The 17,925-nt window shown below is 35.0% G+C and overlaps 1 protein-coding gene across 4 annotated transcripts in view; it reads right to left on the reverse strand.

Moving 5' to 3' along the window:
• Window positions 1-17,925, reverse strand: part of LOC105465328 (leucine rich repeat transmembrane neuronal 4) — a 780,577-nt gene that overhangs the window by 693,875 nt on the left and 68,777 nt on the right. The gene's annotated exons all lie outside the window — the stretch shown is intronic.

Here is a 17,925-nt window from a genome sequence, read left to right on the forward strand (position 1 = left end):
CAAACTGTGCCAATAAAGAAATTTCCTTTACATAACTGTGCCCTAAAAAATTTCAGATGCCTTAGGAAAATGTAGATATATTTACTTCTCCAGCCACATAAATTTGATTTTGCAGGAAAGAGTGTAATATTTCAATAAAACAGTCTTTATTTGTCATTTCACCTATAAATTAAGAGGTACTCTCCAAAATCCAATGAAGAAATCTTGTCACTGTGCAATTGTACATGTTGTAGCTATTTACATTATTTATTCTTACAAAAATCATTCTCACAATGAACTAAATCTGCTGAAATAGTCTGCCAAAAGAATTTGATTTTGTTAATACATATGCATACTTTAATAAATTGGTAGAAAGTCTGTTTAGTGCTGAAACAGTCCCATCACACCTTGAATTGAAGATGATCTGGTATAATTTCTTCAAACTAAATTCTTAGAATTAAAAAAAGACACATCATTACAAACAATCCCCTAGGATGAATGCTCAGTAGAGCAAAGAATGCTTTTTAAAAAATTTAAGTGTGTTTAATTATGTATACCTAGTGCCTAGAACAATAACTCATCCTCTGAAGATGCTCAAAAAAATACTTGTTGGACAAATAAATTATGTTAAAAGGCTGATATTTATTGGATGCTTACTACTTTCCAGGTATTGTGCCAAGCACCTTAAGTATATTTCCTTATTTAATGCTTACAATCACCTAATAAGTTTATACTTCTGCTGTTTGATATTTACAGAAGAGGACTTAAATGTCAACTCTTTTACCAATTATTTCATTCTGGGAAAGTTGATGAATCTCTTCCTCTCTGTGAGTCTCGGTGTTCTCACCTGTCAAATGGAGATAATAAGCTTATCTGGCCTGAGTTGTGAGAAATAATGACTGAAGAAATAAACATCGCAAAGATGTATCATAGTTCTAGACACATAGTTGATATATAGAATCACTAAATATCTTATTTCAATGGACCATAAAAGGAATTTTTTTTTCTATCTTATAGTTGTAGTCAACTCAAAGAGAAGTAAGACATAGTTTTCCTTGCTTGAATATGTGTAAACTTGTTATTTCTGTTGGCTTAGCTTCACAATGTGACTTCACATTGTCTTAGTCAATAAACCGTTTAAGGACATTTAAGGTGGGTGTATGAGTCCTGGATATGGTCAAAAGTCTTCCTTTGAATTTTCTGCTAAATGTAAATCAACATCTGCAAGAAAGCTTGCAGATTAGATGTCATCAGCTTGGAAAAACAAAACAAGAGAATACAAGCAATGAAGCAAACAAAGCAGGGACAGAAGTGGAGTATTCTTTTTGGAAATTCTTTAGTACCAATGCTTTTGCTGTCCCTGAGAACAGTAGAATGTGGAAAGACATGGTCACAGAGGGCTCTGGGTTGAAATCTAGTACAGAAGAATAGGATGCTAAATGCAAAGGGTTTTTAAAAATAGCTTAACTGATTTACTTCACCTGTGTTTTTCTTTTGTCAATGTACATATCATTGTATAAGTGAATGCAAAAATATTATGCTATTGGTGAAATCGACAACATTCAAACTGACAAGAAAGCGTCATGTATTTTCACTGGCAGTCTTTTTCTAAGGAGTCTATAAAAGAGTAGTGAGTCTTAAAATTGATGGCATTTCAGATTTCCTAAAGTGTAGTAGCTCATGTATTTAGAGAAAAGGAAGAATACATTTTATATAGTGCAATTCAAAACTTATCTTCCTTCCCAAAATAAGAATTTATGATTTATACCACCTATCAATTGGTGTGGTGATTACATTATCACATTCTACATGAATTCCCTCGAAGCTGCATGTGTAACAAACTCTTCTCCTATCAACATTGGCTGAAGACATAAACAAAATCTTAGTATGTGTTAAACATTTTTAAGTCCCATATATCCAACATACATTATTGGTAAAGCAACCATTTGTTGGTACTGTCTATGTTTCAGGTCCTATGAGAAACTGAGAATTCAATGGTGAGCAACAAGGCTACTTTTCTTGCTGATAGCACTTGGTGTTCAAGGCTATGTGGAGAAGACCAACACAGTATTTTGAGATTATATTAGCTGAAAGATATTCTTGAGGAAGTGACACTTGGAAGGAGGTCTTATTGAGCCAAGGATTTTAACTCCAATGGAGAGGATATGGAAGATTAGTTTAAGTATTCATGTGTCCCTCTTAATGGCCATTGTGAGGATTAAATGATATAATCCATGTACAACATTTTGTAGGTGCCTGAAACATAATAAGGCTCATTTGGCACATGTTATCTATTTGTATTACTAATAATATCATTACAATTGGCAAAATAGCAACATGCCCAGGAGCCTTGTGTCATGACAGATTGTGGCTGATAAAAGGGTCTCAAAGAAAGGCAGTGTGGCTCAAGTGGAAAGAAATGAAAATTGTGTAAGATGGGTTGCAAATGTAGGTAGGAGCCATTCCAGTCAAGGTTTGCAGCTGTACTGTTTTTCTTTTATTCTAAAAAAGGTTTCAAAAGGAGAAAGTGAAAATGAACTGATCAAATTTAAGCTTATAAATGATGACTTGCAGCAATGAGTCACAGGGATTGGAAGGATGTCAGACCAGATGCATATTCATTGCTTAGATGTTTTGGTAGTAGTTTTTCCAGCAAAAAGCAGTGGCACCAGGGAAAATATAACACCTGTATGGTAGCCAATAAATATTTTATTATTTTTGTATACTTTGAAAATACACATTGATAGGTTGTACACATTTTTAGTAACATGGATGTTATAAATAAAATGCTAGTCCAAGAAATGACATATACCTGAGCTTTAATAAGTTTTATTGCTTTTATCAATGCCTGACACTCAATAAATTCTGTTTATTACTATTATAATTACTAGTATCACCTGCTAAATGAGATACTGAGGTGATAAAACATAGCATATGAAGCATTTTTAATTCCATGGTTCAAGAAAAACATGGAAGAAAAACATGTAATATAAACATTGTTCAGAACCACAGCTGGGTCTTCTAATACTTTATATAAAAATATGACAGCATCCCTAACATAGACAGTTGATATGAAATTATTGATTGATTAGTTTCTAAGTTAAATGTTTTCACCAAACTGATTTATATCTATGGCAGTATAGGCAGCCACACATCAACAATAAGACTCTGACTTAGGTTGAATCTTAAGAAAAAATAAAAAGAAAGATGGAAGTTTGAAAAAGGACACAGGGATAGAACATACTGATCACATCTTAGTCACGGCATAAGAGCTTTATTTAAAGGAAATAAATTCCCAGGAGCAGTGGCTGACACCTGTAATCCCAGCACTTTGGGAGGCCAAGGTGGGCAGATCACTAGGTCAGGAGATCGAGACCATCCTGGATAACACGGCGAGACTCCGTCTCTACTAAAAATAAAAAAAATTAGCCGGGTGAGGTGGCAGACGCCTGTAGTCCCAGCTACTCGGGAGGCTGAGGCAGGAGAATGGGGTGAACCTGGGAGGCGGAGCTTGAAGTGAGCCAAGATCGTGCCACTGCACTCCAGCCTGGGTGACAGAACGAGAATACGTCTCAAATAATAATAAAATAAAATAAAATAAAATAAACAATAAAGGAATTAAATTCAATGAAGAGATTTCATTGTGAAGGCCTCTTAAACAGGTAAGTAAGAGCTTAATGTATACTTCTACAAGAAGATTGGCATAGTAAAATTCAGGAACTCTTAGGAAGATGATAATTAAGAAATAAAGTTATCTCTTCTCAATATAACACCCAATCAAACTAACAACATGAATGATATACCTAGGTGCTCATGGATAGATACTGAATATATTGGCCACCTATAAGAGATGTGGATCATATGGGTACACACTGAGCAAGTCACATAGTGACAAAGTTTCCAGATCATTCCCTCAACAAAAGTAACCTTCATATTTTTAGTAAAAATTTACACTATCTGAAGTTAAGCCTTTCATTTTAGGGATATATTCCCTTGCTTTTATGACTGGAGATATTTCCTTTATGTTATGCAGCATATATGCACCTATGCACATAGGCTCTTTCCCCTTTCTTTTACACACACACACACACACACACACAGATCAGCAAAACACAAAAAACAAACAAACAAACAAAAAAAACACACAACTAAAAAGCATAAATTGTTGGGTGATTTTTGCTGAGAAATATTGTTCAGATATTTTAGCCACTCATTTTTGTTGTTGTTCTGGGTCGTAGGCATCTTCTATAAGGCAATTGTGTATGATTAAAGACAATGGATGCTAGCACCTTAGTGTCTACGTTCAAATGTTGTCTTGGTTGCTTGCCATTCCTATGGCCTGGACAAGCTATCCAATCTCTCTGCGCCTCGGTGGCCTCATTTGTAAAATGGGAGAATAGTATACTTACCTCCCAGAGTTGCGGTGGGAATTACCTGAGTCAACACATGTGACACATTTAGAAGATTGATTGATATCTAGTAGGTCTCAGTTTTAATCCTTTTGCCTGCCTCTGGGAAAATATTTTCCTTTTCTATCCTTGAAGCTGGAATAAGTCTCTTCTACCACTCATACACCAAATGCCCAGCATATTTTGTTATTCCTCTTTTGCCCCCCTTTCTTTTCTTACGATTTCTTCCTCCTTTTTTCCAAGCTTTCTGCTTAATCTTCAAATCATTTCTGAGTCTCTCTGTAACATGGGGGTGACAGTGTAGCATAGCAGAGTTTTCCGCTTTAGTAAGCATCAATGAAGCACATTTGGAAATAAGTTTAACATGCTCAGGATATCAACGTACATTTCCACGTCTCCAAACAAAATACTCTTTGTCACAATTACAATAAATTTGGGGTTCTTTAATTTCAAGATTCATACAAATGGTTTCACAAATAAATAGTTTCCATTTTCCATTTCCTAGTTCTAAGACTGCAAGCTGTGTGGCTTGGGTATTTAAATTCTCATTTTCTCATCTATAAACAAGCGATAAAAATATCACCTATCTGATGGGTTTTCGTGAGAATTAAATGAAGTGAAACCTGCAAAAATAGTCAAAACAGAATCTGGCACATAGTAAGTAGTCAGTGAAGGACAGTTATTGATATTATTAGTCTATTAACTTTATATTCCTAAGTGAGATGTAATCATAATGCAAAGAATATGGAGCATGTTCTGAGTTCCTTTGGGACAGGGATGGGGACTGATAAGTTATATAAAGTAAGCACTTTCAAAAGCATTATCATCACGTAATCTGTATAGGTAGCACAGAACGATGCTTCACTAAATATTGGACTCAACATGTAATAGGCAATCTGTTTATTTTAATAAATAATATGGTTTTTTTTCTGTATCATGTTTCTCAACCTTGGCACTACTGATATCTTGGTTCATATCATTGTAGGGAGTTTTTTTTCTGGGTATTGTAGGCTGTACAGCAGCATCTCTAGTCTCTTCCCACTAGAAATGTTGCACATTCTTCCTACTGGGTTGTAACAATATTTCCATAAATTGTCCATTATCTCCTGTGGGGGGTGGCGCAAAACTACCCTAGGTTGAGAACAACTGATTTACATTGATCTGCAAAGATGTAGTATTGGGTCATAATCTTCAACAACAAGATATAGCTTATACTGAACATTAAGAGAATAAAAAATAGACTATTCTTACAACTAACTTAGTACCATCAGTGATTTGCAATAATTACCCCTTTGTGGGGCCTAATTTGATAGAGTTCCAACATAAACTCACACCTTTTTTGCTTCATTAAGACTGAACATCAGCCACACTGTCTTCCTTTCATTTTATTGATGTAAACAAGAGTCAGAGCTTGGACTTTAGCCATAAGAAGACAGCACTTTAAATATGGATACTGTAAAATCATGATGTACTTCCCAAGAAATGTAATTTTTTTCTCCCCCAAGACTACTCTGGCCATCTCTAAACCCAGATTTGGTGAAGTCTGCCATTACCCTCTACTAGTATAAGAAAGTGATGTAAATAATAACTCAGGCTTTGAGGACTCACAAAGGTATCCAAAATTATGGAAACATGTTTAAGAATAAATTTGAAACTTTCGTGACAAATCAAATAGGTGTTTGTCATTTTACGATTTACAAGGTATGAATCCCAAACTAGTACAAAATAAAGGTGGAGGCAGTACAAAATCTAGTGATGTAAAACGATTTTTAAATGTATTACCAGAGGCAGAAATTATAAGGAATGGGGTCGTTATTGTATATACAGTGTGAATAAACATATGTATGTATATGTGGATACTCATGGGAGAAGCTTAACATCTTTCACCAGATTCTCCAATGCTTTAAAAACTTCAAGTATAGTCAGTTCTACTATAACACTTGTTTTGAAGATGCAAACTTTTCCAAGGCAAATTTATGTGTGTCTGTGTGTCTGTGTGTCTATGTGTATCTCTCTGTGTGTGTATTGTAAGCAAGTATATCTATAAAGACACAGGTATATTTATATGTGTACAGATACAAATATATTTGCTCATGTGCAATTCTGTCCACAAGAACACTAGGCACATGCAGAAAACTGTATCCGGCTCCAGCTGAATACAGCTTGGTAGGAAACACTCATGCCTGACACACCACTCAGGTATTTCAATTCACCATGTGTTATTAGTCACACCCATCTGTGTTCTATGTCCAATTTCAATAACCCTCCTTCTGTCACTTTGTAATAATTCACAAGCTTCAACCATTCTAACATCTGCATCCACAAGATAGTTTATGTGCCATAATTATTATAGTATTTCTATATTTTTAACCATTCAACATGTATACAACTGTTAGACTTTTTCTTTCGATGTTTGTCTTTTCATATGTCATTGACGAAGTATTTGAGTATCAGGCCCCTAACTGTCTCCCCCAAGCCCTGTGAATTGTATTGCACAATTTTGCAGAGCGCAGTGGTTTTTTCAGAACGCATATGTCATGTTATAGCAGACCCCGACTGCAGTCTAATGATGTTGGCAAACGTTCCTCGTGTTGTTGGATTTAGCTCACTGTTTCCACACAAAGGTGGTAGTAATGAATGTTGATGTGGGGATTTTAGCATTTCATTAGTACAGTTTATTTCTTCCATATTTCCCTTTTTACATAAAAAGCAGAGAAGGCATTGTTTATTGAAAGAGTGGATTAGATGAGTGAACCATGGGGACAAACAGGAGAAAGGTGCAAAAGACAGAAAATAAATTATGAAAATGTTCCTTTTCCTTAATCATTCTCTAATTAATTTCTTATCCACTCTCGAGAGGCTAGAAAGTAGGACGTGTACCACATTACACAGAAGGTGGCATTAGCTCCTTTGTCACTGTTGGTAAGATTTTGCATATGAATCAGCTGTTGTGATGTGGATAGCTCAGTAGGTTCTGACCTCCTGTTCAGCACTGTGGTTCAACTGCAGACACCATGAGATGATTGGCAAGGCCAGTGCATATCAGCTTCGGGTAGAGATCAGCCTTTTACATGAGAGATGAAATTATCACTCATAATATACATAGTACCTTCCTGAGTCTCATCTTAAATTATTCTTTTGCATACAACAACAATAACTAAAACACTAGAGGGATACAGTTTGCAATTTTGTATCTGTATTATTCTAATTGTATTATCAAAAAAATTCTTTTTTCAAGTATCTTCATTCATCTCTGCAGCCTGAATTTCAAATTACCATCATCTCTGCAGCCTGAATTTCAAATTACCATCGGGTTATAATGGGAGAAGAACTGGGAAGTTCATTTACATAATTCTTATTCTTACCGCCTTCCTTCTTTAGGTCCATTTTCCCTATCAAAAAAAGATGAAGTAAAATATTTTTGTGTATATATATATATATACACACACATATACGTGTGTGTGTGTGTACACAAAGTCAGTCTCACCAGCTGTATACATTATTACTAATTGCACTACCTTTCTATTAACAATAAAATATTATAGGGCTCAGAGTCAATTATATCACAGCTGTGAAGTGTAAACAGTTTCCACTCTCTTACAATACTGGATCCACTTCCCCTTTATTTTGTCTCATGAAAGGTGGAAGAGCAGCATTTGCTAATTTGACATCTCAGGGCTAAGAGTAATACTAGCCAAAACTAAGTATATGCTAGACACTTTTCTAAGCATCCCACATGTATTAAGTCATTACATTCTCACTGTAGTATTATTATTGTTTTAGAGGTGGCATAGCAGAAACACAGACTGGTTAAGTGACTTGCCAAAGAGATCAAACTCCTTACTATTTGCTATGCTGCCACTCTGAGTTATAGAAATGTGAAGTAATGCTGGATTCCTTATTACCACAATTGGGGATATTATTGATTTGATGATTTTGATTTCCTTAGGATGTTATATAAGACAGAGAAAAATAAAAGTTCTTGTCTGGATTTAAATATATCTTTTGGGTTATTGAATATTTTTGGACTCCGTATTTCTCAATTGCAATGCATGTATCATTGTTATTTGAATTATGTCCTCATAAAAAGTTAATTGTATAAACTTTGAAGAGTCATGTTGGATAGTTGTGACTGCATGATTTGAGATGGGAGATACAACCAGGGAAAATTTTTGATGTGCAAGATTTGGGGCAAAGGTCTGGCTTTCTCAGAGCTTTCAGTAGACTATAAAAAAACTGTTAAGTATTTGAATAATAGTCCCAAATGAAAGAAAGCCAGGTTTCTCCTATAGTTTCATTTCTCCTTTTTAGAGGGAAGAAAGCCTCATTGTTCTTGTAACTTAAGTCCAAAGGGTAAAGAGAAAGTGAAAATTGGAGGAGGAAGAGGAAGCAGGGAATATGTGATTTAGGGGAAGTTATGTCCACCTTTTCCTATCTCAAGCATGCATCCACCTACCCTCTTTCTATATTCTTCCTCAAGAGAGGAGATGATGTTCACCAGATAGTTAAAAATATTAGACATTGATTGAGCAATTATGAACTCTAGGTGCCTTAAAGTAAAAGAAGCCATGCCTGCCCTTTCTCTATTTCCCTTTTTCCATTTCCCTTTCTCCTACTTCTTTCCTTCCCCTCCTCCAACATGAGATTCTCTAACTTTTCTCTCCATTTATCTACCAAGTCTACATGGCTGGGCAGACACAGTTGACAACTTGACTCAGCCTCTCCACCAGCCCCAACCCACATGCTTAAGGAATAGTCACTCCTTCTTCTTACCAGTTCCATGTTGCTAAAAGAGTCACTTGACATAGCCATCTCTGAATCACCACAGATACAGCTGACTACAGGTATTTTAACATTTTTAAAAAGGAGAATTAAAGATACCTACATAAACCTCAAGTCTAAGTAGTCTCTTCCAACTCAGCCTTTTCCAGAACTCTTCACCTTAACTGAAGCTTGTCAATGACCCCCCTGACTCCCGTTTTATTCTTTGTTGTGTGTATGGCTCCTTTGGGAACCCCAAGAGAAGGAAAGAAGAGAGATCATTTCTGACTGTTCATAGTGTATTCGAACAGAATTAAAACCATCATTAATGATTAACAAATATTTCATCCTGATTGTGTCAAACTTTTATTTTATTTTTTTAACCATTATGAAATATTTTGGGTTTCAGTCATAAAATTACACCAGGGCATTGTAAAAATGATTATCTGATATAATTTTCTGTAGATGAGAGTATATGAAGATATTAGTAGGAAGAAGCTGAAATGTATCAACTGACACAAATAGTTTTATTTTACTTCTAATTTTCTGAAGAATTTTGGAAATAAATTTGATACAGTGGCACTAAGGAATTGACACAGGCCACATGCCTGTGTAGTTAAAGTGTTAGCAAAAAATCAACATGGTTTAAAAGAGCTCCTGCACAAAACTAATCATACACATGATACTTTTATAGCACTTAATAACTTAAAATCAATTCATGAAGCCTCAGTCAAGGAAGACTTCTAAGTGGTTAGATTTATTTTTTAGTGCTTAGAACAAAATCTGTTCTTTAAGAGGCTGTCAACTTTGCAATCACAATCTTTCTCTCCAGGTTCCCCCACCACTTTATTGAGTTCTGGAGCTGTTGATTTTTAAGTCCAATATGTAGGTTGATAAAAATGGTATTTTTAAGAAAACAGATGTTGTATCAAGCAGATGGACAATCTATGATAAAGACCAAATCAAACACAGAATTAAGTTGAAGTGTATGTCTAAATAGATTGGAACAGACATATTTATTCAACAAATATTCATTTAGGGAAGTGGTTCTTCAGTTTCAATGGGTATACATGTTACCTGAGGTATTTGTTTAAGAACTGAACAATTCAGAGATCCACTTCCAGTAATTTTTGTAGAGTAGGTTTGGCACTGGATCCAAGAACTCAGTGCTTTCTGTGCATTTGGCTCATTCATCCATTTGAACAACAACAAAAAAATGATGTAAGAGATAATTGTCTGTAACTCTACTGAATATTCAGGAGATGGTAAGAAAATAGACTTTGCAACTGAGTATTTCATGAAGGGAAAGAAAATGCTTAGGTAGTTAGACTAATAAATGAATATGTCAATAATCCATGCAATTGAAGAAGAATGAACACATTACTCCAGGACGAGAGAGGAAGAGAATCTAACCCTGCAGCAGAGATAAGGAAAAGCTTCATGTTAGAGACAAGGAAACCAAGTAGTAGAAATCCTGTAAATACGTCTAGGAAAATATTCATATATATATATTCCCCAAAAGCTAGAGATTCTTTCACAATTGGAAGCTGCAAGGCTGCAAATAGTTTGTTGAGTCCAAGAGAGGAGTCATATGTGGAAGAATGAGATAGCAGAAGAGGCTTTGGAATTGAGTGCACATAATGAATGTTCCTATCCCTCTATGCCATGATGATCTAAGGTTTGTCTAGATCCAATGAAAACACAATTTTCAAAAAGTGATTTGGGTAAATATTATCACATTTTATTGGAATGGGGAGAGATTGTAGAAAAGAAAATTTGATAGGGACCTATGCCTATAATGCAGGCAAGCAATAATAAGGGCAAGGCCAAAAGCAGTAACAATGTTTTGGGGTGAAGAGGAGAAATGGAACTGAAAGGCACTCTGAAGATATAGTAAATAGTATTTTGTGAATTTCTAGATATGGGTTTTGCATGGGAGCATGGGTCCAGGGTGAGTTCAGGCTTGGGGAGGAATATATGCATCAGACTGAAAGAAATCCACAGAGATGTGTTAGGATAGCTTGATATTTAAGTGCAGTCATACAATTGTCAAATGTTGACAATAAATTAAAAGCATTTCAAAATACTGTAACTGGTCAAACAAAACATGTCTGTTGATCATCTATGGCCCGTATTTTGCAGAATGCATCCTCTGATTCACTTGGAGGAAAAACAGACCCTGACTGATAAAGCAAAATGTTCAAAATTATGTAGCTGATTAGTGCCAGAGCTAGAACAAGAATTCCCATTACTTTTCATTTCCACTACAGAGAGTAACACTGTAAAAGGTTAATCTGAAATATTTGAATTTGTGTAAATTGAATACTACTATATGTTAACTATTAGATTATTGGCTTAGGATAAGCAAAATGAGTGACTGCGCTGAAGGCCTAGAAATAGCACCGTCTCAGTGGGTATGACCGAAGTGATCCAATGGGATGATGACAAGTTTTACAGGAAAAGGGGCCACAATTAATTTATTGTGTATTTAGAAGTGTGCATATGTTATCCACGTGGTTACTAATTAATTTGTTGTAACTATTACTCTAAGTCTTTCTGAATCTAATGGTCCAGTGAATCATGCCTAAGCAGAAGTATATGCTGAATATAAAGACCAGTGCCAGAGTTGGTAGTTACAGGCTTGCTAATAAAACATTCTTGAAGCCAAATTTAAATCACTTCATCCTAAATTGTAAAAAAGTATAAAGTACTGTGTTCCCAGAATTAATTCCCTTATTTTTTTAAAAAAGCAATTATCATCCTTGTAAATAAAAGGACTATAAATATCTGATATTAATGTAATAATTATGATTTTAATTAATGATATAGTGCTAATAAATGTTCACACGTGTGTCCTACTTGAATTTACCAATCCCGCTTATAATCTAAAAGAGAGAAAGGTGTTAATAAAACACATTTTATGGGAGATGGAGAAAAAAAGATTGAACATAAGCAATGCTGCCGTTAGCTGATTGCTTCCTATACAACACACCGAAAGAAATGAATAACTTGGTAGACAGGATGTGAGGTACGGGTAAGGAAAGTTGCCAGAAAAAATAGAAACAGAAAGGGAGAGTTGTTCAGGGTTCAAATTCCTTTCTAACTACTCAACATAGAAGTATCTGTGTTAGCATTCATGGTTCTCCACAGCAGTCACCTGGAATCAAAGGTCGTCAAGGTTGTGGATTTTGGCATAAAGTAATGAGACATATGTGTTACCTTTCTGTCTTTTTTTTTCTTAAATGTACTTACATTATGTAATCAATAGCATATAAAACCTATATTTGCTGTATAAATGTAGTCATCAAACAAAAGCTACCCAGATTAAAAAGTGAAGCATTTCTAGTACTTTAGATACACTTTATGTACCAATTTTTGATTATATCTTTCCTTTTCTTCCCAAAGCAACACTGCACTTAATTATATATCAATCTTTCACTTAATTTACTTTATAATTTTATCATTAGGGATATATATGGATAAATGGCATATTATTAGGGTTTTCCTGGTTTTAAACTTGATATACATTGAATCATGCTCTATATATTCTTTCTAACTTGCTCTCTTCAACTTATATTATGTTCTTGAGATGCTTTCAGGTTGATGTATGTAGCCATAAGGCATCTATTTTTACTGCTTTATAGTATTCTATTGTACAATGCAAAAAAATCAATTTTCCAATATCCTATTAATGGATGCTTATGCTATTTTCAGTTTGGACTATTATGAACCAAACTACCATAAATATTAGTGTGAGCATGAGAGAGAGTCTCTTGGAGGTATAATTCTAGGAGTAGAAATACCAGGTTGTACAGTGATCCCTGCTGTAATATTTTACTTTTTTAAATGGATGCTCTTTGACAAGAATCAGAACAGTATATTATTTCTGAGTGTACCTAAGAAAGTGAAGAACACATTTTTTTATGTTTAGTAGATTTGTTTTCAAATCTGACCATGTCAATTGGCAATCATTCACGTAACATTTGTGGAAAGTGGCCAGTTTAAACCATTTTAATATATTTGCAACTGTTGACATATTTGAAATTTGATGATCTTGAACATAGGTAAATCAGAAGTATTTTTATAATTCCTTTTGTGTCTATGTGACATACATCATGATTCCTAATATAAGGAATAGCAGTGAATTGAGTCTAAAAACATCAATTAATCTTTAAGTTTATATATCCATTCTCTGTCATTGGACATACATTTTAGGTTGACAAAGGACCTAAAATCTTAAGGAATCTGATTAGTTTAACCAACATGAATATGTGTTTAAGATAATTTTAAACTTTTATTTTACATTAAGAAATCCAAAAAATATATAAATCTAGAAAAGTTTTATAGTGCAGGTTCATTGGCATAAGCTTTAGAATGACAGGACTTTGCATGCCATTTATCTCATGTTTTAAATAATAAAATGATATGAGAATTGTGAAAAGTCTAAAAGTAGATAATGCAAAGAGTGGATATGTGTCATTTTTGTTTCTTGTTTATTTGCCTTTTCAGAATGTTGACTGGCTTCCTCTAGTTTATGGAATCTCCCATCTCATGAGATAAAACATTCCTAAAGTTATAGAAACTAAAAGTACCAGGCTGATTTCCCAGTCTCCCTTATTACTAGGGTTCAATCATGTGACCTCCACTCTGCCAGTCTGAAGCACCATCCACCAGCCTTAAATCAGAAGCTGGTGATAGCCAGGACTGTACAGAATCCACTGCTGAAAAAGGTAGCCACTGGCAGCAACTGTATCTTGTCTAGTGTGCTGTGTTGGTGAGGTTAGCACTGCCAAAAACAGCTCCTGGTGCTCAGTGTGACCACAGTGTTGCTTCAATTGATCAATTTATGCCAAAAGGCATAAATTTGGATGTTGCTACTGGCAATGTCACCTCAATTCCTGTCTCTACAGCGCTGCTGTTAATGAATTCCACTCCTACCTGAACCAGCCAGAGTCAGTTTCCCTTGCTTTTGGCAATCTTGACTGAAACAGTATACTAAATACTTAAGCAGTACCAAGTCTATAGTAATAATGCATACAACTCCAAGTCAGAAACACTTGGCTTATTTAGTGTTGTATTCCCAGCACCTAGTTCAGGTAACATATGGCAACCATGAAACAACTGTATATCAAATAAATCTTTAGTCATGAAAATGTTTACTCATTGAAGCATTATTTAAAACACTTTTAATATGATATTTATATGACACCTGATACAGCTTCATATTTGCTTTAGAGAGATGTTATTCAACAGTTTAGGAGTTATATAATATTAAAACTCTCTCTCTTCTCTCTCTCTCTCTCTCTCTCTCTCACACACACACACACACACACACACACACACACACACAGACACAGACACACACATACATATCTCATCAGGTACAAAGTTATATCAGGTACAAGATATATTCTTGAAATCCATTAGTCTGAAACTTAAACCTAAATTTCAATCTTTAGCCAATAACATAGGAAGAAAATAGCTTTATATAGTTTTTGATTCTGTTTTTAACTATTTTTTATTTACAAAGCTGAATAAGGTGTATTTATTCTACACCTAAGTGCCTATAATCAGCACTGTCATTGGGCTGCACTTTTACAAAATGGAAAACAAATGCAACATATCAATGTAAGCAAATAAACAAGTTTTAATAGGAATCTTCAACTACTATTGTTGCTTCTCTTTGTCTCTAGATTTCAGAGTTGAAACAATACCCAAGAATTTGGTTCTCAATTTTCCAAAAAAAAACCTATATCTTGTTATACAGTAATGGCTTGCTGTTTACATCTTCCCAGTTCAATTTTTACCATAAACATTCCAGCTGAAGCACTTATCACCTTATAGCTAACCAATTAAAGTATTCTAACATTTATTTTCAGGTCCAAGTTTTTGACCGCCCAGTCTATTTACATATAGATATATATATACACACACACACACACGTAGATTAAATTCCAACATATTATATTCCCCAATATTATTTCCCAACTGAAAAGGCTTTATGAATCTTCACTGCCTATGTTGTAATTTTTAAATGTATTTAGCATTCAAGGAGTTCCACAGTCTAACTAAATATAACTTTCCAACTTATTTTCCAAAAATTCTATAGGCAGACTTTCGCAATAACCAAAACAGTTCATATACTTTCCCATAAAATTCCCTTGGAGAGTATCATATCCACATTTTAAGTCTTATTATTCAATTCCAGTCAGGCCTAATTCATCATGTAAAGTCTTATCTGAAGACTAGTTTTTTTCTGTAGTCACATTTGATCACCCCCATCCCAATCTCGCTAATGAATTTATTGAGCTTTTTGAATGTATTCTATGTACTTCATTGTTAGATAGAATCCACTTTCCTCTAATAAGGAGTATAAAAATTGCATGTTATATATTTTTTATTTTCCCACATCACCTAATCCTGCTCAATGCCTATAAAAGGCAATCAATAAGTATCTGTTGATTGATTTTTAGATGCAATCTGAGCATCAGTGCTCTTCTTTCTGATGAGCTGGAAAATGGAACATGGAGGTTCACTGGATTTGATTAGAGGTGAGACTCAGAATACTGAATTAGATGTGGTACACTTCTGCCTCATTTTGGATGTGTGGAAAACAATTCTGTGTGCTTGCTCGTTATTTTATTGTTAATTCTTAATTTTCTTGCAGGAGTTAGAGAATGAGGTCTGCACTATACTTGTAATTCTCTTAAATTCTAGGTACTATTCCAAGCATTGATAGTATGTCAGTGAACAAGATACTCTTTTCTTAGATCTTGCTTTGCAGTAGGTGAAAACAGAACTAACTTACTAATCAAATAAATAAATAAATAAGGTGATTTCAGACGGTGATACTTACTTTAAATAGAATGCATGGTGCAGTGAAACTAAAGGTGAGAAGGAAGAGGCCATTTCAGGTTAAAAAAAAATCTGTTGAAGTTGCAGCCGAGACAGAAATAGTGAGAAGGAACTATTCATGGACTGGGCAGGGCCTTCAAGACAAAGGGATTTGTAAAAGTTCAAAGGCTGAGTCACCAATGAGTTTGAGGTGTTTAAAGGGAAAATTACTAACGCTTCTGGTAACTACAGGCTACAGGAAGAATAGTAATGAGGGGAGTTGGAGAACTAGATGTAGGTTGGCAGTGGAGGAGGACGGAACATGTAGCTTCTCCTTACAGACCACTGAGAGGAGTTCAGATTTCAGATAAAATGCCCTGGGAAGCCATCAAAGGTTTTAGTTAGAGGAGTCTCATGATCAGGTTTATAGTTTTAAAAATGACTTTTAGGCCGGGCACAGTGACTCACGCCTGTAATCCCAGCACTTTGGGAGGCCGAGGCTGGCGGATCACGAGGTCAGGAGATCGAGACCATCCTGGCTAACACGGTGAAACCCCGTCTCTACTAAAAATACAAAAAATGAACTGGGCGCGGTGGCGGGCTCCTGTAGTCCCAGCTACATGGGAGGCTGAGGCAGGAGAATGGCGCGAACCCAGGAGACGGAGCTTGCAGTGAGCAGAGATGGCTCCACTGGACTCCAGCCTGGGCTACAGAGCGAGACTCCAGAGCGAGACTCCGTCTCAAAAAAAAAAAAAAAAAAAAATTACTTTTACAATTCTGTGGAGACTAGCTTACTGAAGATGAAAACAGATAAAGGGAAACAATTTTTTAAGTTATTGCAGTGGAGTATGCAGCATGGAATAGGATGACAGTCAGATAGGTGTGAAGAAGTTGACAAACTCAGCATATATTTAGGTGGTGGAACCAACAGGACTTGCTGATGGACTGGATGTGAGGAGCAAAGGAAAAGAGATAAAAGAAAACGTTGAGGGTTTTAAGAATGAGTGTGTCATGAGCCCGCTTTAATAACATTTCTAACAAATGAAGAGTTTTGTCTATGTAAGAGGAAGTGCAAGACAGAATGAGCTAAATTAGAGAAATTAGAGCAATAAAATAGAGCAATATTATTTTAATGGATGATGTTAGGAGGCAGAGGAATGAGCTATCAAAGGAGACCAGATGTGCAACCTGCACGTGACACAGGGCCCTGACTGCAGAAGGTTCCCACACTTGGTTTATTGCTTTACCATCACCTTCTTAAAATTCTTAATACTTTTTTTTAACAAGAGGCCCTGCATTTTCATTTTGCACAGGGCCCTGCAAATTACGTAGTTGATCCTGCTAGAGAGTCATACTCAAGAATAGAAAGGGAATTTTGAGAATGGGTTAACAGTAACTAAAATGATGGCTTTTGTAGCCAAGATTTTATAACTCAGATTCAGTATACCATAGGTCACTGGAAAAGCTGAGAACTACGTTTTCACTTTCTAAAGTGTCTGTTGAGTGCTCTCTACCATAAGACTGACTGCTTCTTATTGCCTCAACCAAATTTGTTAATTTCCATGTGACCTTATATATAAACTTATATAAAAATATTCTATGCATACTTGAAATTAACTTTTTGATAAAGGGTAGAAAGTTTAACATATAAATACTAGAGTTATTACTGATATTATTTAAATTCTAATGTCCATATTTTTGTGATTTTTGATATGACAAAAAGATAGGTATTTAATATATTCCACTGTAATTTTGATTTTATCTGTTTCTTCTTGAATTTTTATTTTATTTGCAATGTTGATTCTAAGTCATTGGATGGAAAAATTCATTTGTGGTATGTCTTAAGTAAAGATTACACAGTTGATCCTTATAACATAATTATCGATGGTATTTGATAAATTTTATCCTTGAATTCTGCTTTTCTTGATATACTATATCTATC

The sequence above is a fragment of the Macaca nemestrina genome, chromosome 13, assembly GCF_043159975.1.
Source record: "Macaca nemestrina isolate mMacNem1 chromosome 13, mMacNem.hap1, whole genome shotgun sequence".
In the NCBI taxonomy this organism is placed as follows: Eukaryota; Metazoa; Chordata; class Mammalia; order Primates; family Cercopithecidae; genus Macaca; species Macaca nemestrina.